At 56.2% G+C, this 22,686-nt stretch overlaps 1 long non-coding RNA gene across 2 annotated transcripts in view; it reads right to left on the bottom strand.

Annotated features, from left to right (window-relative positions):
* LOC123588815 overlaps window positions 1–22,448 on the bottom strand; it is a 31,559-nt gene extending 9,111 nt beyond the window's left edge. Inside the window, exons 1-4 of one of the 2 annotated variants that reach the window (XR_006708021.1) lie at window positions 22,006–22,448; window positions 18,849–20,058; window positions 13,111–13,187; window positions 12,627–12,720 (exon numbers count right to left, since the gene is read on the bottom strand). This is a non-coding gene — a long non-coding RNA (uncharacterized LOC123588815). Of the gene's footprint in view, window positions 1–12,626; window positions 13,188–18,848; window positions 20,059–22,005 lie in introns of both variants that reach the window. The other variant, XR_006708020.1, reaches the window with a different exon arrangement.
* Window positions 22,449–22,686: the final 238 nt, after the last annotated feature.

Here is a 22,686-nt window from a genome sequence, read left to right as displayed (position 1 = left end):
GTTGGAAAGGCAAAAAGGTAAACACGCAGTTATAAATCAAGGAAAATTCCTACAAAGTGGCTCTGAGGGAACGGACTTGGGGTGACCCGGTTTGGAGTGCTGAAGGATGCAAGGTATGTACCAGCCGGGATAGGAGGGACCGGGGGGCGACCCACTCGGTGCAAAACTGCAGGGAAGGGCTTCTAGACAGAGCGAGCAGCGAGTGTGAATGCACGGATGCAAAGAGAGCGAGACAGCGCGGGGACAGTAGATGGAGGTGAGGTCACGAGGTCATGCCAGGTCACGGGGGAACTCGTAGCCATCGAGGGGTGGCAGTTTGGCTCCAAACGCAGTAGGAAGCCTCTGGGAGGAGGCAAGAGAACGGTGGGGTCTGATGTATGTTGGAAGCTGGGGCAGGGGGCCGGAGGGGGTGGAGAGCAGCTTAGCGGTGCTATCCAGGGAGAGCGGGTGGTGCCTTGGGCACAGCGGTGGCAGCGGGAACCAAGGGAGGCGGATTCGGGATTTATTTTGGAGGTAGAATTGACAGGTCTTGGCAATGGATCGATGTGGGTGGCGAGAACCAGGAGGATCCAAGGGCGCCTCCCAGTTTTCTGGCCCCAGCAACTGGGCGGACGATGGTGCCGCTTCCTGAGACGGGGAAGATACGAGGAGGAGCAGGTTGGGGAGGAAATCGAGAGTTTACTTTCGGACGCGTTAGGCTTGAGCTGCTCTTTGCCTTTGCCTGGCTCACGGCTAACAGACCTCCACGGGCCTCAGAGCTGCAGGGAGGCCAGAGAGCAGGGTGTCTCCAGCCCACGTGTGGCCCCAGGAGGTGTCGCAAAGCGCTGAAATTGCTCAAGCATCTCTTATCCCGCCTTGTCAATGCCAGAGGCCACCAAGCCTTCCCGGTCCCTGGTATCAAAAAGCCCTCCATCCTGCGGCCCAGAAGGACTGAGGCCTGGTCTACTGGCCCAGCTGGTGGGGGGGGGGGGGGGGAGGCGTCCACATCTCTCTTGGGACTCCCCGTCTACTACGCGAACTCTGGGCCGGCCCCTTCTTCATCCCCCACTTCAGCCCCCACCTGCACATCCTGAAGCCTCTGTAGAATTCTCGAGAACCACACAGCCTCCAGTCCAAATTCCGCCTCTCCCAGCCACATCTACCAGTTATGAGCTAGGTGGCGGAGGGCGAGCGTTCCACATCTGTGCAGTGAGGGTGATGACATCAGTGCCCCCCTTGGGGGTGCTGTGAGCAGGCGTTGAGCCAACGCTTGTAAGAGCTTCAAACCAAGGCTGCTCAAAAGCAAGCCCACAGGCTGCTCTTTTAATTATTTATTATGGCGAGGCACCTCGCTCAAGCCGGCTGTAAAGCCCCGAGTGTGACATCCCCGGGCTGGGACCCCAAGCCTTCCCTTCTTTCCCGGCCTTCCCCTCTGGGGGACCCCCGACAACGCTTGGGTGGTAGGTGGCAATGCCAGTTAACGGGAAGGGAGGGGGCACTGAGTCACCCCCTATTGGCACACGGTGGCCTCTGGGGCCTGCAGGCAGGGTTGGCCTTGTCTGGTGACTAGAGCAGGAGCTGGCAGGGGGCCAGGGAAGGGGGGACAATGGGCCCTTGTCTTTGCCGAGCTTTCTCCTTCCAAGATGCTCCAGCCCCCAGACAAATATGACCTCACTCCTCCTTAAGGATCCAGGACGGAGGACAGACATCGGCCCTGAGTTGGACCCACCCATCCCGTTTCACAGACTGGAACACCAACTCACTGCGGGGGAAGAAGACAAGGGGGCACTGAGGCTCTGGCCCCGGTACCTGGCCTGAATCCATGCCCTGTCGGGTGGCCACCCCCAGGGCGGGGACCCCAGAAGGGCCAGGCAGCCACAGCCCAGATGATAGTGGGCACGCTCGTGGGTCAGACAAGCTGTGATCAGGTTCCGCTGCCGCCACTCCCAGCTGTGTGCCCTGGGCAATTCAATCAGCTTCTCTGGGCTTCAGTTTCCACATCTGATAGGGGTCTGGCCGCCTTTTCCAGGCAGGGTCCGGTGTCCTTGAACATCCCTGACGAAGGACAAGGGCTCAGACCAGGCTGCTTAGAGCCGTGGTGCCCGCCCTCTACCGGAGGGGTGATCTTCTAGGGCAGACAGGTTTGCTTGGTGATGGGGATTAGGGCCCACTTAACCCAAGCCCCCAGGGGATGCTCATGCCCCAGCCTCCACCCTCCGCCCTCCGCCCTCCACCCTCAGCCCGGGGCCCTGCAACAGGAGGGCCAGGTGGGGGCCCGGCATTTCCCACTGACCCGTTCTGAAAGGACATTTTCAGACACTGGTCCTGCTAGCCTCACACACCCCTGCCCGTGGCAGCCCTGACTTCTGACTACCTCCACCCTGCCCAGAGGGTCTTCTTCTAGCTGGTTCTCCAGCCCCACCTCTTCCCAGGAATGGCCCCTGTGCCCCACCTCCTCTCTAAAGTGCCCTATTGGTGGGGCGCTGGGGTGGCTCAGTTGGTTAAGCGTCCGACTTCGGCTCAGGTCGTAATCAGGTCCGACTTCGGCTCAGGTCATGATCTCACTGCTCGTAGGTTCAAGCCCTGCGTCAGGCTCTGTGCTGACAGCTCAGAGCCCAGAGCCTGCTTCAGATTCTGTGTCTCCCTCTCTTTCTGCCCCTCCCCTGCTCACACTCTGTCTCTCAAAAATGAATAAATGTTAAAAAAAAAAAAAAAAATGTGCTCATGGTAATCCATGCAGATGTGTGAGCCTCAGGTGAGAGCAGGGACTTCGGGGCTAGAACATGGTGGCCACAGGATGAGTGCTCATTTCATGACAATACGCATTCATTCTCAAAGGTCATTTAGAATAACCTCCCACTGCAATGAAGCACGGAAGGCCCAGAGCGGTCAGCTCTCCACGAGCTCACACGGCCTGGGCCGGACGTCTGGGCCCCATGTTAGTTCTCAGAGACGGACCCCCTTCCTGCAGGGTTCAGCCCAGGGACCCAGGTAAGGGAGACAGGCAAGTGAGGCTGGGGCTCTCCTGGAGGCCACCCAGGCTCTGGCCTTTCCCTTGGCCCCAACTTCCACTGCGCTGCATTCCCAGTGAGATAAACAAGGGATCAGTGGGAGCAAAATGAATGAAGTAACGGGGAAGATATGAGCGGCCGCGCCCAGCCCCCGGCCCGCCCTGCCCGCTGCCCGACAAGGAGGGCTTTGGAAGAGGCCAGGCACCCCCAGCCTCGGCCGGTGCCAGGCACCAAGGGAGCTCCGCCCGGGCCAAGCCTCGGCTGATCCCCAGGCTCAGGACACAAGCCCCTCTCAGAGCTCCTGGACCCTCCGTGGGCCCTGTCCCCGAGCCCCACCCTCCTCCCTGGCCTCCTCAGCCCCCAGCCCTCACCGAGCTGGAATTAGTTCAAATCTGGAGGCTTGGTGATCTGGGGAACGCCTCACTCCCGTGCGCAAACTGACCGAGCCCCCGAGCCATCTGGAACAGCATGGGGCTCGCCACCCTGGCTCAGTTGCGGCTAAGGTTTGGCCCGGGGCGGCCCATCCACGTCTGTGGGAACTCGCTGTGCCTCTGCCCGTGAGTGGTGGGAAAGCTGTTTATTCCTCAGACTTCCCCACGCCCAGTGCCAGCCGCTTGTCCCGCGGCCATCCTGTCCTTTCTCACTGGAACTCTGGGGGGCATCTCCAGGACCAGATGGGAGGCTGGCACTGCTGATTCGGCCTGGTCTCCAACCAGGCTGGACGCGGGCTCAGGCACCTTCCTCTGCTGAGATGTAGACAAAGAGCCAGTGTCAGCTGGACGGGGCCCCGCCCACTGGCTCTGGGGCCTGGCTTCCACTGCAGGGAACCGGGGCCTGTCTGTGATCAGGGACCCCCAGAGTGCCCAGTTGCACCCTGAGCAGGGAGCCTGATACCGACGGGGCCCGAGCCTGATACAGACGGGGCCCGCCCACCGGCCTCACCCTGGGCCTTCAGGAGCCCACTTCTCCAGCTGACTTCCCGCCACCCCCACCCCACGCACCTTCCGCTCTGACCATCAAGAGCCACGTCTGATTTCCTGACACACCCTCCCTCCTCCATGTGAGGGTCCCTCGATCTGGAATTCTTGTTCACCAGACTCCTGCACTCGACATCCTGGGCCTCACTGCCTGCTCCAATGTCACTCCGAAGAGACTTTCCTGCTCCCCGCCTTGTCTGTACTCGCCCTTCATTCTGACAGCTACTAGGAGCACTTGTCACCCTGGACTAACTTGCGTCCCCTCCTCACCGGCGCTGTCTGAAGTCCCAGATGGGGTCAGCCCGAGACAGCTGGGAGAGAAGGGCCGACCAGCCTTGTGATTGTGCACACATCTTAGGGGTCCCGAAGCATGTATTAGCGTGTAGCTGGCTCCACCATTTTTCAAAGAAGATTGAGCCCCAGGCAGGGAAGTGACTTGCCCAGACTCACTCGGCTTCGCTGGCCCCAGGGCCACACTGGTCTGACCCCTGTGATCATTCCCTGCCCCGCCGGGGGGGTGGGGCGAAGGGGGAGCTCAGGGACAGGGACCACAGCCTTGGATGGTGGTTCAGAGACAGGCTCACCTGGTCCCAGGTCCCAGAAGGGGCTCAGGGGAACACACGGCAAAGAGAAAAAGAAGAGTTCTGAGACGGAGGACTTACCCAGAGCCGAGGCCCAGAGCCAGGGGCCTGGACACCGCGAGCAGCCAGCAGGAGACCATGCGACACAGGCACCCAGGACACAGAGCAGCCCGCCCCCGTGGCACGCCGGGAACACGGGTGGTGAGACCCGCCAGCTCACTTGAACTGGGGCCCAGAGCCCCACCCCCACCCCCCAGCCAGCACTGTGTCTGCCCCCAAGGGCCTCAGGGCTCCCCCATGAGTCGCCAAGTAGGGCTGCCTCTCAGACCTGATGCTAAACACACCCGATTTCAGCAGACAGACGTGGGAGGCACCCCCGAAGAGGCCAGTGCCGTCTGAGCAGAGCAGCGATGAGGTGACCCCTGACTCCCTGCCAGGAAGCCACTTAGCGGCAGCTGCGGGCGCACCGGAGACACCCAATCTGTCAGCATGGGCCACGTGACTGGCCGGCGTCCAGCCATGGCCTCGAGGGGAGCCATCAGAGGAGGGCCAGATGTGGCTGAGGGCCCCGGCTCAGAGGTGGGAGGGGGCTAAAGTCACCATCCTGAAGGAGACACCTGGCTTGGTGACGAGCTCTGAGTTCTCGCAGCCAGCTTTGACGACAATCCACCTGCTGCCTTCTCTGTCCTCCCTGTGAGGAGCACCTTGGAGGTTTGCCCGGAGCACTAAGGTCAAGGTCCTAAGGTCTGTGCCTTGGCCACTTACGAACTGTGCAGTGGCGGTGGGCAGGTCCCCTCACTGCTGACCTTCATCTTCCTCTTCCATAAAATGGACAAAAAATCTCCATCTTGAAGGATGATGCCAAGCAATGCACATGAGGTGCTCAGGGAGGGGGGCAAGAGGAGAGAGAAGTTGGGGTATTTACCCCCAGGCTCTCTTCATGCCTGGTCATAGCTTTGCCAGTGGTTGTACCTCTAGGGTCTTGGCTTCCGGGGTGGGGGGTCCGCACTCCAGGAACACCCTCCTTTCCGGGGCCCCTCCAGGCCTGAACCAGGCAGATCACAGCTCCCCACATTTGCTGTGTTGGGCCTCAGCCTCCCTTCTTGGTTCCCTTGCCCCCACCCCTTTCTGCACACACTCCCTTCCTTATAGCCACTCTGTTAACCTCTTTGGAGGTGTCCCCACCCCCTGCCAAGACCCCCCTGATACAGAACCCAACACAGGCCCTGTTGTCCCAGAGCTGCTTAACAAATGATATTCATTCCCACCAGCTTCCTCACCCTGGTCTCAGAGCTGGGAACTAGGTCCTTTAGCCCTGAGACCTGAGACGCCTCTCCCACCCCCTACCAAGTTAGCTGACTTATCCCAGTGGGTCAGGCTTCGCTTTTCCCTTCATCCACTGCACAGCCTGGTCCACAGGTCCAAGCTTCTGACTCAGTTTCCCTATCAGGACAAAACTCCCACTTCCTTGGCTCAGGACTACTCACGCTGGCACCTCCTTCCTCATGGAAGCCAGCTGTGTCTACCAATGGCTGGCCTGGACCACCCAACTCCCGCTGGCCATGTGCATTGTGTATGGGCCAGATGGGGCATCCCCTATAGCCAACTTCCCTTCCCTCCTTGCTGTGCCCAAGCCTTGCCTGATCTCTCCCTGGACAGTGCTGTGGGCCTTCTGTAGCCTTGCCTCAGCATGCCCAAAAGGTCCCTTAGGCTCACATCTGATCTAACAGGCTAAAGAAATGGAGTGGGCCACAGAGGCCTTGAATGCCGAGTCCAGCAGCTCAAGTTGTAGCCTGAAGGCAGTGGGCTATCGAAGGGTGCCAGCAGGGGCTGGTGAGACTGCAGGTGAATAGCAGAGGGATAGAGATGGGACAGGAGTCTGGGGAAGCAGTGAGGAGTTTGCTAGTACTAACCACGAGAGAGGAGAGGGGCTAGTGAAGAGGAAGCCCAGGCTGCAGGAGAGAAAGCCACCATGCTGTCAGAGGGGGACTGAGCCTCTGCTGTCTGCCCTGTGAGCCAGGATTTGTTCTGCTTATGCTGCTGGCTTTGAGAAAGATGGCCCAGGGAAGTGTGTTGTGACCTCAGGTGCCAGGGGCCAATGGGGCAGGAATGGAAAGAAAGGGAGTGGACAGGAGGGATATGAGCAAAATGGGGATTGTGTGGCTTCAGGCAACACAACAATGGCTCAGTTGTGTCTTGTGGGAAACTGAGGACACCCAGGCCTAGGAGAGCAGCAGTGACATATGCACAGTGACTCCTTGTCAACTTTGAGCCCTTCTCCTTCCCTGCTGTAAGAAGGCTTCCTTCAGCAGCGTCTGAAAGTATAAAATCTCTCCACATCCTGCCAACACTAAGAATTATCGTTTTTTTGCATTTTAGCCATTCTGGGTGTGTATGTGTGTGTGTGCGGGCGTCTTATTGTGGTTTTCATTTTCATTTCCTTGCTGGGTAATGATGTTGAGCGCCTTCCCATGTGTTTATGAATCATTGGAATAGCTTTGTGAAATGCCTGTTCAAGTTTTTTTGCCCATTTAAAAAATAGGGTCTTTTTTTTCCCTTTCTGATCTATGAGAATTCTTTATATATTTTGGATGTAAGTTCTTTATCATATATATACATTGCAAATATTGTCTTCTGGTCCATGGCTTGCCTTTTCACTTTCCTTCTTTTCTATCTTCTTTTATTAAGTTATAACTTGAAGGCAATTAAATGCACAGATCTTAGGTACAGTTCAATCTTTGTTTTGAAAAATGCATGTGTTACAAACTTGCAACTAATAGACAGGCCCTGGAAGTTTAATGCATAGTATACCAAATATAGACAATGATATTATATTATAATCATCAGACTTGCTAACAGTCTATATTTAATTATTCCAACCACAAAAGAAATGATCATTATTGATATGACATAGGTGCTACCTATCAATACAATGGCAATCATATTATAATACATAAATGTGTCAAATCAACATGTTATATCTTTTTTTAAAAGTTTATTTATTTATTTTGAAAGAGAGAGTGAGCGTGTGAGCAGAGGAGGGGCAGAAAGAGAGGGAGAGAGAGAATCACAAGCAAGTCCTGTGCTGTCAGCGGAGAGCCTGATGAGAGGCTCAATCCCATGAATGAGGAGATCATGACCTGAGCCAAAATCAAGTCAGATGCTTAACTGACTGAGCCACCCAGGTGCCCCAACATGTTGTATATCTTAAATTCACACAATGTTGTATGTCAAATATATTTTGATAAAAAAAGAAAACATCTAAAAAAGAAAAAAAAAAAGGAAAAATGCATACACTACCCCATCAGGACACAGAACATTTCCATCATTCCAGAAAGTTCCCTCATGCCTTTCCCAGTCAGCCAGCAACCCTGATCTATTTTGCATCATCATAGATTGATTTTGCCTTTAGTGATGATTTTTGATAAACAGAAGCTTACAAATTTTAAGAAGTCCAATATATATTTTTTTCTTTTATGGTCAGTACTTTTATGTCATGTTTATTAACAAATATTTGCCTGCTCCAGAATCATAAATTCCCTTATAATTTCTTTATGGTTTCTGCCTTCATATTTAGGTCTATGATCCATCTGGAACTAATTTGTGTGTGTGTGTGGTGTGAGGTAGGAATCAAGGTTCTTCCCGCCCCCGCCCCCATACATATATCCAGGTGTTCCAGTAGCATTTATTAAAGAGATCTTTCTTTTGTCATTCAACTGACCCCATGCTACCAGCGCAGAGCCTGACGCGGGGCTCAATCCCACAAACCATAAGATCATGACCAGAGCTGAAGTAAGATGCTTAACCGACTGAGCCATCCAAGTGTCCCAACATGTTGTATATCTTAAATTTATTAATCTAAATTTACATAAATTGTATTTGTCCCTTTGTCATAAGTCTAGTGACCATACAGGCAAGGTCTATTTCTAGACTCTATTTGGTTCCATTTGATTCCTTTTTATCAGCAATTAAACATGGTCAGGTCTCCCCGCTGCCTAATCCCCTCTGACCCTCCCTTAACTCCATTCTCTCCTTCCAACTCTCTACTTCAAAACAAAGCTATTTTAACAGTTCACCATTTCCACCCCCCATCTCCCACTTTCTTCCGCAATCCCTTCCCAAGGTTGGCTCTGTCACACCCATAAAACAGCTCCCTCCTGGTTCACCAATGACCTTTTGTTGATTAATCCAATTCATCTTGCCTTTTGCCCCACGTGGCCACAGCCTTTGACAGCGGTTCCCACCTTCCAGTCCATGGATCCCTTTTCCCTGTTCTGTGACTTGCACTCTTGATTTTCTTCCTATCTCTTCAGCTACTCCCATCTCTTGCTACTCTCCCTTTTCCATCCCTAAAGTCAGGGCTCCTTGAGGCTCGGTCCCAGGTTCTCTTCTGCCTCGCTTCCCACATCCTCATCTGGGGCACTCATCTCCTCCCACGACTTAAATCACCCTCCACGGTGAGGGTTATCCACTCTGGCTGCACATTAGAATCCCCTCTGGACCATGGGGAAATCCCAGTGCCAGGTAGAATCCTCAGAGATTTTATTGGTCTAGAGGTGGGGCCCGGGATTTGGTATCTTTCAAATCTTTCCAGTCTTCATTCTGAACCATTAAGAAGTATTGAGATCTGCTAGTGATGCCCAAATCCTTCACTCCAGCATGTCTGTCTCCACATAACGCCACACTGCAAACTCAGCTCAAGTCTGAGCTCACCTTCCTCTCCTTTCCAAACTCACACCCCAGCAGCATTTACTTGAGTTAGAAACACAGGGGTTATTTTTCGTTCCTCAACTTCCCTCACTTCAGACATCCTCATGGCTAGCCAAGTATTTCTAAATTCCTCCCCAGACAATTCACCTTTTTCCACCCCTGTGCCTACTACAAGCTGAATGTTAGGGGCATGGGGGTGAGCAGAGCAGACTTCCTGCCTTTATAGGACTTACAGTTTAGTAAAAGATGAGTGGGAATGGGAGTGAGTGAGTGAATCAACAATCATGTATTTAATCTCCCTGACATGGTCCTGAACATCGCCCTTGCCTCCCTAGTCACTTGGTGTAATTTGTACGTTTATTTTTTACAGCTTTATTAAGGTTCGATGGACATATATTAACAGCATGTACATTAACGGGCACAGTTTGTTATGTGTTGACTTATATACACCCATGGATGTGGGTGTATGATCTGATGGGATCAGCATCACATTTAAGATAACGAACACATTCATCACACCCAACAGTTTCCTCCTGTCCCGTAGTAATCTCCCACTGCTAACCTCCCACCAAGTCCCCAGACAACTCGCTGTAGATTTGCTTGAATTTTCTAGAATTTTATATACTTTTTTTTTTTTTTTTTGGTCTGGCTTCTTTCATTCAGAATGATTATTTTGAGATATATCCATATTGTAGTAGGTATCAGTAGTTCATTCCTTTCATTCCATCAAAGGAATATGATTATACCTCTATTTGTTTATCCATTTACCCATTAATGGACATTTGGATTATTTTCAGTTTGGGACTCTTACAATTAAAGCTGCTATGAATATGCATATATCGTGTGTGTGTGTGTGTGTGTGTGTGTGTGTGTGTGGATAGATGCTTTCATTTCTCTTGGGAAGTACCTGGGAGTAGAATGGTCCTGTGGTGGGAGTATGTTTAGCTTGTTAAGGAACTGCCGCACTATTTCCCAAAGTTGTTTCATGTTTATACTCCCACCAGCCATGAATGAGAGTTCCAATTTTTAAACTGGGTTGTTTGTCTTCATACTGAGTTGTAAAATCTCTTCATATATTCCAGATACAAGCCCTCTGTTGGCTGTATTTTACAAGAATTCCAGTCTGTGCCTTTCCTTCATCATTTTCTCAATAGTGTCTTCGAGGAGCTAAAGTTTTGTATTTTAACAACGTCTAGTTTATTGATTTTTTCTTTTATTATTTGCGCTTTTTAATATTGTATTTCAGAAATCTTTGCCAAACTCAAGTGGTAACTAGGACTTTTTCCCCCTAGGTTTTCTTCCAGAGTTCCATAGTTTAGCAATGACAGGTCTGTGATCCATTTTGAATTTATTTTTGTGTATGGTGTGAGGTAGGGGACTTCTACCAGTCTTACTCCTCCTCTAATCCACACTGTAGGGTGGTTTGGCCAACATTCAAATCTTACCATGTCACTCCCCTGCTTAAATGGTCTCCCACAAGGCAAACCAACCAGCTGCAGCTGTGTAGGTGCCTCGGCTCACAGCTGGCCTTAGCTGACCTCTCCAGTCTTTATCTCCTTGTTCCGTGACCACCAAAAGCTACTTCTCAGAAATCGAATGTTCCTCCCTCGCCCCTGGGTTTGGCACATGCTGTTCCTTCTGCCTGGATGCACACTCCCCCCACAACCCCATCTTCCCTATCACCATAAACCTCTGGTGTTTCTTGCGGGTCCTTCCCAGATTAACTTAGACATTGCCTCCTCCCCCAGGAGCCTTGGACAGGGTTCAAATGATGCCTCTGAGCCCCCAAATTGTGCTGATACACTGCTGGTCACTGAAATCATAATTATCTAGTTATCTGCTTGTTTGTCCCTCATCCAGCTCCTTCAGGGCAAGGACAGGTTTCCCTCATTCAAGACATGAGTCAAAGTATTTAACAACCTCTCCAGGACACACTGGCTGAAAATCAACCCGGCCTTGGGGCGTTTGGGTGGCACAGTCGGCTAAGCATTCAACTCTTCAGCTCAGGTCATGATCTCAGGGTTCGTGGGATCAAGCCCCGTGTCGGGCTCCATGCTCTCGGTGCAGAGCCTCCTTGGGATTCTTCTCTCTCTGCCTTCCCCCACCACCCTGCTTGTGCTCTCTCTCTCTCTCTCTCTCTAAATAAAATAAACTAAAAAAGAAATTGAAAATCAGTCTGGTCTTTATCTGTGTCCTCGGTGGCACCGAGGAGGCCTGGCCTGTTGTGGCGTGAATGCCCCAGGCATTATGCCTGCACACCATCCCCTCCACCTGGGCATTTTGCTCCTAGGCACACTGACCTCATGTGTGCTCCCTTGGGAGCAGGGAGGAGGCCTTTGGGAAAAGGAGGAGCTGGGGCTGGAGAGGGCTGCAGAAGCGGAGGTTTGGGCAACGCAGGTTGTGGAGGTTGAGGAAGAACGGGCCCAGGACCTCAGTTCGGAGTGGGTTTCGGGGCCTGAGTCGGGGCAAAGGGGGGAAACCCTGGGGAGGATCTGTGATTCAGGAGCTCCGGGCCCCAGGCAACTTCAAGGCTTTTGCACGGTCCTGCCAGCTCCGGCCAGGCAAGGGGGTGAACCTGAGGTCACCCCAAGCCTCTCGCTTGCTCTCTCAAACAGCCGCCTACCACAGGGGACCCGGGAGGCCAAGTCAATAACGCGAAACCATAAAATGTCGAAGGCGTTGAAAGTTTGGACAGAGGAGCAGACGCAGCAAATGGGGCCTTTTCCCAGGCAGCTCGTGTGGAACAAGCAAAACAGATTTATGAGCGTCTGGTGGACATGGAGTTGTGGGGGTTGGGGTGGGCGCTGGCCCGAGACGCGGAAGTTTCTAGCGCACAGGGCAGATGATAAATGAGAATTAATTGCACAGGTCCCATGACCATGATTTAATATGCGCGAAACTCTGCCTCTTCCTTTTGTGTGCTTTGTTAGAGTGTCATTTGGAGGAACATAAATGCATTTATCGGCGCTTTTGTGGGCTCTCCCAAGGCCTCCCAGTCCCCACTCAGTCCTCTGTTCTCCGAAAGGCAGACAATCAGAGAGGGATATTGGCCTCTGCGTGTGTATGGGGAGGGGGGGCTGCAAGCCCGTCCTTGGCTGGGATTGTGGGCTCCCATGTAGCTGCATGGCCTGCCTTGGGGTCATGGAGCACATCTCATTCTTGCTCTAGACTCTGGACCGTCCGTGAGGCTTCGAACATGCACGCGTACACGTGTGTGCACCCTTGAGCTTTTTCTGAGTGCCAGACTTTGCCATAGGGAGGACCGAGGAGCTTGGCTGTTCGGAACCATCCCTCCCTCCAGCCTGTCTCTCGGGGATCAGCTGCTTTGTGGGGGTATGGTTTTCCTGACACCCTTGGCAGCTTCTTACCTTCCAGCACGGTCCAGGAAAGATGATGCATCCGTTTCTCAGATGCCCTTGGCTGGTGTGGAACAGGTGGAAGCTTCTCGGGTTCCAAGGCAGCCTTGAGACGTGGGAGAAACAGAGATTGTCTGGGCCTGGTCACCTCAGCCTCTTCGGGTCCTGACGGGAGCCCCTGTCCACCCAGGTTAGTGGAGATGGGTTGATCAGAGTCAGAGGCTGGGAGGTGGCTGCCTCTTCGGGAGCTGCACGGCCTTGGGCTGACCCTTCTCCCTCCCCAGGGCATCCCTGAGCCACCCTGCCTCAGTCACAACCACCCCACCCACCAGCACCTTGGCCAGCCCCAGAGGGCCCCGGGCTGGTCCCCAGTCTCCAGAGCCCTGGGCCCAGTGCCAGGGGAAGCCGCAGGGGCCCCAGGGGCTCAGAGGCCGCAGCTCTGGGGGCAGGAATCCTAGGCAGGTGGCCGGGGACCTGGTGTCTTCGAGGAGCTTACAAACCCTCCGGGCCTGCCGTCTGGAGTCTCAGGCAGCAGTCGTCTGATTGCCACTGTTTGCTTCTGGAACTCCAGTCCTGACGGAAGGGAGTGTGTTTGGGAAGTGTTAGGCCGGGCTGTCAGCGCATTATAAAGGACGAGCAAGATCAACAAAGCCCCCGCCACCTTGCACACCACCCGGCTCTGCCACCGGGTGGTGTCCTCACCTCCACTCCCCCCTCCCTGGCCTGGGGATCTACAGCCTGTTGGGGGTCTGGTGGGGAAACCTCAGCCCAGGGCCGCTCAGCTGCATGAGTACTCCAGCTCCTGAATTTCCCGAGGTGGAGGCACCAACTTTGGTCATCAAACAATCTAGGGTGAAGGTGTGACCTCAGGTAACCTGTCATACTGTCATACCAGGGTGTCTGAGAACTGCCCCAGTATTTTGCTTCTGGGTGGAGGGAAGAGAGGCACCGAGGGGCGCCTGGGTGGCTCAGTGGGTTACGCGTCTGACTCTTGATTTCGGCTTAGGTCATGATCTTGCAGTCTGTGGGTTCGAGCCCCATGTCAGGCTCTATGCTGATGGGGCACCGGAGCCTGCTTGGGATTCTCTCTCTCCGTCTCTCTCTCTCTCTCTCTCTCTGACTCTCCCCCACTCTCATTCTCTCTCTCTCTAAAAATAAATAAATAAACTTCACAAAAAAAAAAAAAAAAAAAGGAAGAGACAGGCCTGAGTAGCAGCTTTGGGTCCCTTAATTGTCTCTAGGGACATCAAGGTGACTGCCATCACCATCGTATTTTGCTGTGAAAAACTCTAGGCCTCTGAGGATTTTCCTGTCCAGCCCCACAAGAGGTCTTTCACCAGAAGATTCGTGGAGGGACATCAGAGGACTTGCCAAATTTTACCTGTATGCTTACAGGTGCATTTTTCCGGGCAGAGCCTCAGAGGTCAACAACTGTAGCTCAGGGAGGGGAGGGACAGAGGGACGCACAGAGAGACAGGCCCCGGGTCTGCAGTGAGGGCTGAGCACAGCCCTTCTAGATGCCCAAAGGCGTGCTGTGAGGCTGGAATCGATACAGCCCCCCTTCTACCCAAAGGAAAGTGAGAGGCGCATGAGGCCAAGGTCACACACACCTGTAAAGGAGAGAGCCATCCTGGAAGCCTGGCCTGGAGGTCTGCGGGCTGTCTGTATCAGAGACAGAGCTACAAATGGCAGGCTCTGGGTGGTGTGTGTGTGTGTGCTCACACCCTCACGTGCAAGCCTCCCCACCCCCCCCACGCACATGCACACACACACATGCACATCCATGAACGCAAACCCCAACACACACACGCGTGCGTATCTGTGAGCACCCAGGGCACGCCCCGCCCCCCACCCCCCAGCATGTGGCAGAAAGAGAGCAGTTTCCCACCCGGCTCCCACGGGCCGAGCCCTCGCTCACGCCCGTGGGTGATAAGCTCTCCCACCACTGCTCCGGGCGGTGAGGCTCAATGAAATGATGGATGAGAAGCCCGGGGGCCCAGGGGCCCAGGGCCCGGGCGACGAGCGAGGCCTCAGCAGGATGGCATGCAAACCCCGTCCAGACTGGGGCGTCACCCGGAATAAGATCATGAGGCAAACACGAGCAAGGCTGTAAACACGGGCAGACGATGGGGGAGACGGGCCCTGGGGCTCCATAAAGAGTGTCCAGCCCGCCAGAGCTCAGGGCCCGCTTGGCTCAGGGGCGGCCGAGGGGACGGACGGTGGGCGGGGGGCTGCTCCGGGCTTGGCCGGGACAGCCGTCTCGGGCCGCGGCTGGCCGGTCCAGCTCCGATTTGGCTGGGAAGCCTGGCCTCCGCACAATAAACAACAGATAAATCGCAATGTGTCTGGAACTGGTGGAGAGCGGGGAGAGGTGCACGGGGGTCACCAGAGGGCCTCTCTCCCTCCTTGGCGGCCTCCCCCTGGGAGGAGGGCCCGGCGCTCCAGGGGGACTCAGCCCTGGAGCCCCTAGAAACCGCTGGGGGTCAGGGGTGTTGGGACCAGAGACAGGATGCGTTGAGTATGTGGAGCCAGAGAGGGACTTTGAGGTGAATTTCCACCTGGAAAATTCCAAAAGAGTGTGAGGGCTCAGTGTTGGGTTGAAGGGCTGGAGGGCGGGGGCGGGGAGCCCCCCCCCCACCCCCCCGCTCCTCTCCCCCAGCCTGCAAAGCCTCAGCTGCTCTGGGCACCCCCAGCCAGGGACATGGCCCCGAAGCATGGGACCCTCCCCTTTTCTAGAAGAGGAAGCAGAGACAGAGCAGCGAGGGCTTTGTCTTCCCGGCCTCTACCCTGCCTCCTCTCTGTGCAGCCCCCCGGAACCCCTCCTTGGAGTCTCCCCCTCGCCCCCAGGCAATCTCATGCACCCGCTCCACCTGCTGAAAACCCCCACCGGGGGCTGCATTCTGGAAACGTCCACCTGCACGGCCCCCAGGCTCCTTGTAGGCTCGGGCCCCAAAGGGCCCACTGCACTGCTCCCCTGCTGTGGACCTCACCCCTACTGCCCCAGCCAGAAGCCAGGGTGCTGGGCCTGACCCACTCACCCTTCTCCACTACCAGGCCCATCAATTCCTCCTCCCCAGGTGGCCCTTCCTGTTCCCTCCCGTCTGCCCCCCACCCCTGGGCAGCTCGGCCTTCCGTTCCCCGTGGCTGACGTGGCGGCCAGGAGGTTCTGCGAGAACGACTTTGTTCCCCTCCTCATTGGCTCCGCACAGTCTTCAGGACAAAAGCCCATTCTTAGGGTGCCAGAGGGCCCACCTGGCCTGTCACTCGTCACCCATTACCTTCTGTCCTCTACCACTGGACACCCACCCAGGCGACCTTTTGCAGGGCCTTGAATTTCGCCATGTTCCAGGTGCTCCTGGAATGTTCTGGCAACTCGCCCCCTTCCCTAGTCTGAGCAGGAGTTATGGCCTTGCCCCAGGAAGCTGATGTGGAGGAAGAGACTTGGACCTGCCCTGAGAAGTAAGTTAGTCTAAGGGGGGAGACACAGTCATACTCTGCAAAGGGTTTGAGGGGGGAAGGCACAGCCTTGGCTCAAACGTCTAGTCTGAGGGGGCACGGGGCCTCCTCTGAGAAGCCCCAATCAGAGCAGGGAGCTGTCACCCTGCCCTGAGAGCTGTGACCTGCGGGAGGATGTGGCCCTTCTCTGACAAGCCTGCATTCAACTGGGAAGGTCACTGGGTGTGGGCCTGCCCCCAGGACACCTTCAGTTCCGGGGAGGGCCTGTCAGCACAGGGTACAAACCCACATCCGCCTTCAGGAAGCCCGGGCCCAGACGACGCCAGAGAGATGCCAGACACAGGGCCAGGCCCGATGACAGCGTTGGCCCTGCCAGCGGCTGTAGGGCCAAAGCTGGGCACATCCAATACTGGCCCCGACGGCCTGCCGAGGAGCGCAGAGGGCAGGGGCACCGGGTGGCCTGTGGGTAGGAAGGGAGGCGGGCACCCCTGTTCCCCTAACCCAGGCAGCCCCTTGTCCCGGGGCAGAGACATCTAGGACCACTCTGCTGCCCTCACAGACCCACCCGGCCACATCAGGGCGACTTCTGTGGGCAGAGGGGTCCCAAGACCTTAGTTCTTGGAGTATAGGTCCCCAGTGGCCCACCTTGAACCAGAAGCTCCCTAGAGAACGTAGGGGTGGAGAGTCACTATCTGCCAAGCGCCCACCATGTGCTTTAGCAGCCCCCCGGGGGAAATGCCCTTGTAGGATCAGATAGGGTGAGTGGTTGACCCCAAATGCACAGCCAGGGGGTGGGAGAGCTTAAATTCAGATCCAAGCCCTCCCACGTGCTAGGTTGCCTCAAAACCTCCTTGGAGGGGGTCGGGTCTCCCCTATCAGACACCGATAACCTGTGCCTCTCCTGGGTCCCATCAACTGGCCCCAGACCCTGTGGCTGCACACAGCTGTCCTGCTTGACTACGTAGTCCAGTCTTCAACGTTTATTTATTTTTGGGACAGAGAGAGACAGAGCATGAACGGGGGAGGGGCAGAGAGAGAGGGAGACACAGAATCGGAAACAGGCTCCGGGCTCTGAGCCATCAGCCCAGAGCCCGACGCGGGGCTCGAACTCCCGGACCGCGAGATCGTGACCTGGCTGAAGTCGGACGCTCAACCGACTGCGCCACCCAGGCGCCCCGTAGTCCAGTCTTCAAAGAACACCCCAACAGTACCAAATGCAGGAATGAATGAAGAAATGCATTCCTTGTGTCTCCTCTCCGGGCCAGATCCCACACAGGCCACTGGGACCACAGAGAGAAGGAAACAGGGTTGATTCCGGACTAAAAAAAAAAAAATTATGTTTATTTATTTTTGAGAAAGAGAGAGAGAGAGCGAGCGCGTGCGCGAGCAAGTGGGGGAGGGGCCGAGAGCGAGGGTGGCACAGAATCTGAAGGAGGCTCCAGGCTCTGAGCTGTCAACACGGAGCCTGATGTGGGGCTCGAACCCATCAACCGTGAGATCGTGAGCTGAGCCGAAGTCGGACGCTTAACCGATGAGCCACCCAGACACCCCTGATTCCTGATTTTCATTAGGAGGACAGCCTAGAACCCAAATCAGTGCCCCTGAGCATAATAGTCAACAAGCCATATGGGGTCACCGGGAGGGAGGGGCAGCCAGGGGGGAGCAGTCCACCCCTCAGGCCAGAGAGGGGAGTCAGCAGCATGCTTCATGGGGTGGGGGGGGCATTCAGCCAAATCTTTGGGGAAGGATTTTCCAGGCCTAGGGCTGAGGAGATATTGCCAGACAGCCCAGACTTTCCAGGGGCCACACGTGTTTCACACAGGGAGACTGGGACCCAGGGAGCATGGAAGCCAGGGGCCTTGACGGCTGACTAAGGAGCTGGAACTTTCTCTGCAGTCAACAGGGAGCCAGGGAAGATGTAAGGCTCAGGGCGACACCCCCAGCTTGTCACTATTGTAAGCCCACAGTGATGGTCGATGAGGCTGGACAGGCAGGGTGGGCCTGGGGACAGAGGATGGTGAAGCGTTCCAGTAAGGGACAGGGAGGTTCGTGCTGGCACAAGGGCCATGTGGCCGCCATTACAGGGCTGCCAGGACATTGGTGGGGAGGGAGGGGCTGGCAGGTTCGCTCGCTGAGAGAAGACACCCAGAGGAAGAGGGAGCGTGCTGGAGGGGAAGGTGGTTGGGTGCGTAGGCCTCAACTTTCCTCCTTGTACCTGGGCCCCAGCTCCCCCCTCTCACCTCAGATAGCTTTCCTCCAGGTGGGTGGTGGGCAGTGAGGGAATCCTTCACCCAGGCAGCCTGGAGCTAAACTCAGATGACAGGCTTGGCCAGAGGGGGGCTCGGAGGCCTGATGCCTCCCGTTCAGTGAGGCTGTGTGCCCACAGGCAGAACCCAGGCACCTACTCAGACCCCGCAGCTGCCATGGCGGGCTGCAGGGCCTGGGCCTGCTTTGGATGGGCACTGAGGCCTACTGGTGTGAGAATCTGTGCCAGGGCCATGGGGAAAGAGGGTGGTGGCCCCAGGAGCTTGGGCGTTCCAGCCGCCCACGGAGCAACAGGCAGCAGGCCCTGGCAGGGAGCAGGCTGGACTGTGGGTGGCAGGGAGCCCTGGCCCACAGGCAGTTGGCTTTCTACTCCTCCCCGGACCACCATCCAGCTCATCACTTTTCCCCACGGGCCCAGTCAAGTGGATGGAGACGGGGGGCTTTCGTGTGTGTCTCACGAGGGGGCATCAGACAGGCTTGGCATCTAGCCCCAGCCCTGCTCTGGCTCAGTACCTTGGGCAACTGACTGAACTTCTCTGCGCCTGTCTCTCCACTCTGAAATGAAGAGATGAACTTGGCATCGTGCCTGGTCTCTGGTGGGGACTCACTGAAGAAGGGCAGCTGTAGATGAAGACAAAGCAGGCAGAGACCCCTGAGCGTGACTGCGGCACAGGAGGAAGGGTCTAGATCTCCTGCCAGAGATCCTAATGTTGTCGTCACTGTCTTGATTATTGCCTCCTAGCGGCCTCCTCTGGACAGGGGCCCCGGGCCTCTGGGACCAGTACAAAGAGCACAGGAAAGGGGGGAATGTCCAGACTCCCCTTGACCACCCCATGACCACCAGTCTTCATGACATTAGAAGGTTTTGCTGAGGGTCAGAAAGACATCACCAGCCCAAGGTGGCAGGAGGGAGGGGAGCCCAGTTCTGGCTGTGGTTCCACCCTTACTCGGACTTTCTCTGGCTTTAGTTGTCCTTTGTACCCAGTGGCCGCGCATCCAGCTTCTTTGACCCCACACAGGCCACTCCCCTTCGGTCTCCAACACAGCTTGCTCAGATTCCCATAATTGGGATCCATCTTCCTCTTCTCTGGTGTTCCGAGCCCTCCTGGGGCCCCAGCACTCGCCCAGTCCCGGGATCCTTGTCCCAAAGCAGCCCAAGTACTTTTCACTGAGTCCCACAGCCGGGTTTGGGCCTGTACATTCCCTCTCAGCCCAGCCTGATGGCCAGGGGCCCAATCTTCTCCCCTCTTTGGCTCAGGCCATGCGCTTCAGGGCAGGAAGTGGGCCTCGGTGTCCCCATGTACCCCTCGCAGCCTGGGCACGTGACCCCAAGCAGTTCTCCCCCCTGACTCTACCCCCACCAGCTCTGCGTCCCCCTCTGTAACGGGGGGCGACACTGCCCCCGTGTGCCTCGTGCACAGGTAAGAATTCGAAGTAAGTGCTGTCCGTGGACGTTCTCAGTGAATCCTCGTTGCGGTCCTGGGAGGTAGAGTCTGTCGTTTATTCCCTGTTCATAGGTGAGGCGATGGAGGTTTGGCAGAAGCAGTGAGTGGCTTCCCCAAGGGCTCAGAGCCGGTGAGAGAGGGAGCCGGAAATGCACCCGGGACAGCAGACAGGGCGCCCCGCTGGGCCGCGCTGCCTTAAAGGAGCAGAGGCTGTGCACATACTGTGCACCCTGTCGAGCTCTCCGCGGGGAAAGGGAGGGTCGCTCTTGTCATCTGACCTGTGGGAGAGGGAATCAGTGACTTACGGAAGCCACGCTGAGCCCATGGCACAGCCAGAGCGCTGACCCCCACTTCAGGCTCTTCCCCTACCTCGGGACCTCCCATTTCCTTGAGTCATATGTGAGGACAAATCTCCTTGGCTCCAGAGCACGTGCATCAGGTGGCTCCGACCATGATCTGCCCACAGAGTCTTAGGTGTTGGCTGCATGGGCACCGAGCCAGTCGGCCCCGACCTCTCCACCACCAGGCCACCATCACCGCGCAAGGCAAGACTCCCAGTTTACAAACGCGTGAGCCCAGAGGCAGCCGGGACACGCGGTTCTGGCCACACCCCGCGTCTCGGATCACCTCTTCAACCAGAGACATGCCTGTTTGTTAAGAAACGTCTAGGGGCGCCTGGGTGGCTCCGTCGGTTGAGCGTCCGACTTCGGTTCAGGTCATGATCTCGCGGTCCGTGAGTTCGAGCCCCGCGTCGGGCTCTGCGCTGACAGCTCAGAGCCTGGAGCCTGTTTCGGATTCTGTGTCTCCCTCTCTCTGACCCTCCCCCGTTCATGCTCTGTCTCTCTCGGTCTCAAAAATAAATAAACGTTAAAAAAAAAAGAAAAAGAAAGAAAGAAACGTCTAATGTGGGGCACCCGGGTGGCTCAGTCAGTTGAGCATCCGCCTCTTGACTTTGGCCCAGGTCACAATCTCATGTTTGTGGGATCAAGCCCCGGGTCAGGCTCTGTGCCGACCGTGGAGTCTGCTTCAGATTCTCTCTCTCCCTCTGTCTCTCTGCCCCTTCCCTGCTTGCATTGTCCCCACCCCCCCCCCCAAAAAGAAACGTCTAATGACGTCAGGGGTCCGACCTGAGAGCTGGGTGGGGGATGATGAACTTGGTAGAGGTGAGGGAGGAGGAAAAGATAGGATGGAGGAGATATCAGTGGTGACGGTGACACTGCTGTGGCGAGTGATGTTGGAGGCAACAGTAACAGAATAACAGCTGGAGGAGAATTGCTGAGAGCAGCTCTTGCTTGACCCAGGCCCCGACCCTGAACATGGCTGCTCGTACAGCCACAGATTTCACTTCAGTCTCAGGAGCCCCTCTCACCAGTGTCACTGATGAACCTTTGGCTCCAGGTAGGATAAGGGGCAGTAAGGGGACCCAGTTGCCTCCGAGGCATTCGCTAATGTGAAGTGACTCAGGCAGCTGATGAGGTGGGGGTTCCCAATCCAGGAAGAGGCCCAGTGCCTGGGGGGGGGGGGCAGACAGTTGGGAGGTAACCTGGGGACAGCCCCTTCCGTTCCAGAAAGGAAGCGGGGCCCAGGCCACAGTCATGCATGATAGCAAAGGCATTACTGAGTGCATGTGGAACCGCCCTGGGCTCCCGGGTTATCAAGGGAAGGAGGCCAAGCCCAGCAGAAGGTCTGCTGAGGATGACACTGGTGACAAGAAGGCTCCAGGTGCGGTCCGAGCGTGCGCTCTGGGGCGGCCCCTGGGCATTCCAGCATCTTTGGCGAGCACCCGCAAATCCCTCCTCTGTGGTCATCATCAACACGCGAATACTGCAGGCCCGCCATGACCAGGGCTCAAGCTTTTCCATTACCCACGGGCGTCCTGCCCCACCCCGCCGCCGGCCGCAGTCCCCCGGCGCACCCACTGCTGGCCTCTGCCAGGACCCCCGGCGAGGGCCTGGCCTGGAAGAGCCTTGCCGGGGTGCCGGCCAGCCTCCCCAGTGTGCTGCCCGGGCAGTGGGCCTTGCCAGGTGTCAGACTCAATTTCCCGACCCTTCTTGTCCAGAGAACCAAACATCTCGTCCCTCCACCCAAGGCAGGTCCTCCCAGGCCGCTTCCTTGGCAGCATGAAGACCCCTGGGGGAAGAGGGGCCAGTCAGACTCACCAGCCAGGCGGGGGGTGGCGGGGGGAGCAGAATGCAGGAAGGTCATTCACCCCATTTGTCACCTACCTCTCAGCAGGCTGCCGGCCAAAAGGGAGGCAAGGTTGCCGGATGGAGGGGCCGGGGGGGTGGGGGGGGAAGGGGCAGCTGTGGGCAGGGTGGATGGAGGTAATGGGGTGGGAGGACGCAGGGCCGGGGGGTCTGGAGACATGGGTTCAAGCCCCTGACTCACCCTGTCCCGTGGGCAAGACGGGCCCAGCGTTCCGCTGGTAAATAAGGTCAGTGAGTAACAGGACTTTTGAGGTCCCTCCCACCTTCCGTTAGTCAGCAAACTTCCCTCCCACAGCCAATCCCACGTCCCTTGCACAGCTTTGCATTGGTTGTTGTTGTTTTTTTTAAACAACAGCTCTGTTGTGATAGAATTCACATACGGTATACTTCGCCCACTTAAAGTGTAAAACTCAATGGTTTTCAGCATACATGTGGAGTTGTACGGCCATCTCCACAGTTAATTTCAAAGCATTTAATGGCCCCTTTAGCCACCCACCAACACCCAACGCCCGATCCTTCCGAGACCCCCATCCCCCACCAGCCCTAAGAAGCTACTAATCTACTTTCTGTCTCTATAAACTTGCCTCTTCTGGACATTTCATGGAATCATTGCTCCTTTAGAGAAGGAGAGAACTGGGCAGACTGTGCCTGTTGCCCCCAAACCAGCTCCTGTCTGAGGCCCCCTACTGCCCCAGGCCC

Source organism: Leopardus geoffroyi, chromosome E3 (genome assembly GCF_018350155.1).
Source record: "Leopardus geoffroyi isolate Oge1 chromosome E3, O.geoffroyi_Oge1_pat1.0, whole genome shotgun sequence".
In the NCBI taxonomy this organism is placed as follows: Eukaryota; Metazoa; Chordata; class Mammalia; order Carnivora; family Felidae; genus Leopardus; species Leopardus geoffroyi.
Note: the sequence above shows the minus strand (reverse complement) of the source record. Positions and strands in the feature narration are given on the sequence as shown.